The following is a 2,109-nucleotide window of genomic DNA, read 5'->3' as shown; positions in this document are numbered from 1 at the left end:
CATGCTTGGTAGGGTGGAGGGACAGCGCAGGAGGGGAAGGCCCTCTATGAGGTGGATTGATTCAGTGACTGGGGTAATCGGGATGGGTGTATTGGAGACAGTGCGATTGGCACAGGACAGAGCAGAGTTCAGGGCTGTTGTACATAGGGTCGCTATGAGTTGCAAGCAACTCGACAGCACATAACAACAACAACAACACAATCATATACTCCTTTTGGACAGTTCTTCCCCTCATCTGTTCTAACACAATGTTCATTATTTTTATCCACTCTTGTTCCATTCTCTCCGCAACCCTCACAATATCCCATGTCTGTTCTATTTTGTAACAACAGTATTATGCAATTTTGTCCTTTTGTACCTGAGATATTGTAACCAGCATAATGCTTACAGGCTCCTCCATAAATGTAATGTTTTATCAGTTCATTATTTTAAATGCTGCATGATATTCCATTTTGTGGGTGTGCCAGTTTTTTCTATCCATTTGTTTGTTGATGGACACTTGAGTTGCTTCCATGTTTTTGCTATTGCGAATAACAACAGCAATAACTATGAACTTGCATACAGCTGTTTGAATCATGGCTCTGGTTTCATTAACATATGTTCCCAGTAGTGGAATTTCTGGGTCAAATGGTGCAGTACAGAATAAAATAGATGAATGGGACCTTCTAAGAATCAAATCCCTATGTACATCTAAAAACTTCTCCAACAAGGTAAGAAAGAAACTCACACATTGTCCACCATGGGTAATAATTATTACATTTGACACATCAGTGTCATAGTGTTTAGCATCACAGCAACCAGAGGTACAGTAAATGGACAGAGCAGTGCTATACCACTCATAAAAATGTTTGACCGGAACCAATTAAAACCAGGCCTGAGAGTTACAGATTAAAATCACCCACCTTTGGCTTGGTGTCATGACTTTCTTTCCTCTAGGCCTGCAGAGCTCTCTCTATGACTCATAGCAATTCTATGAACAACAGATCTAACCCTTGCTTATCCTATGCCACCCCAAAATCTGAGACATGTTCAAGCCCATTATAGTCACTGTGTCAACCCACCATGTTGAGGATTCTATTTTATTTTCTGACTTTTGGGTGGCAGATGTTGTTGTTATGTGCCATCAAGTCACCTGTGACTCATAATGACCCTTTCTACAACAATCCTAAACCCTGCTCTATCCTGTGTCAATCTCACTGTCTCTGACACACCTACCCCCATTATCCCAGTCACTGAATCAATCCATCTCATATAGGGTCTTCCTCTCCTGCGTTGTCCCTCCACCTTCCTAAGCATGACGTCCCTCTCCAAGGACTGGTCCCTCCTTGCAACATGTCCAAAGTATGTAAGACAAAGCTTCAGAATCCTTGCCTCCAAGGAGTAGCCTGGTTTAACAACTCTAGGAACAACCTGTTTGTTTTCTTAGCAGTCCATGGTATATTCAATACTTTTATCCAACAAGACAGCTTAAAGGCATCAATTCTCCTTCTATCATCCCTAGTCATTTTCCAGTTCTCTGATGCATAACAAGTGATTGCACCTTAGTCTCCAGAGTGACACCATTGCTCTTCAATACTTTGGAAAGGTTCCTAACAGAAGACTTCACCATCACAATACATCTCTTAATTTCTTGCTGGTGCCAAAAGTGTTGATTGTGGAGCCAAGCAAACTAAACCTATTAAAAATCCCAATCTCTTCACCATCTATCATAATGCTACCAACTGGCTCAGTGGAGAGAGAGGAAGGTAAAATGAAAAGGGAATGACCCAGCAGGGATCTGGAGACACAAGGTAATGGTAGACATAGTTGAATGATGATTAATTTTATAATGTATAATGATTTGGAATGATTGTATAAAACACAATGTACATGAACTTCATGAGCAAACCAATATAAAATAAAATTTTAAAAAATTAACTCGAGTATATCATATGATATATAACTCTGGAGATGAAAAGGTAAGGAAAAATGGAGTTGCTTTCATAGTTAAAAAAGTAATTTCTAGATCCAACTTGAAGTATAATATTGTGAGTGATAGGAAAATATCCATACGCATACAAGGAAGTCCAGTGGATACCACTATCATTCAGATATATGCACCAACAACCA

The sequence above is a fragment of the Elephantulus edwardii genome, unplaced genomic scaffold, assembly GCF_000299155.1.
Source record: "Elephantulus edwardii isolate Elephantulus edwardi_28Jun2011 unplaced genomic scaffold, EleEdw1.0 scaffold00220, whole genome shotgun sequence".
Taxonomy (NCBI): Eukaryota; Metazoa; Chordata; class Mammalia; order Macroscelidea; family Macroscelididae; genus Elephantulus; species Elephantulus edwardii.
The sequence above is the reverse complement of the archived record's forward strand: the minus strand, read 5'-3'. Positions refer to the sequence as shown.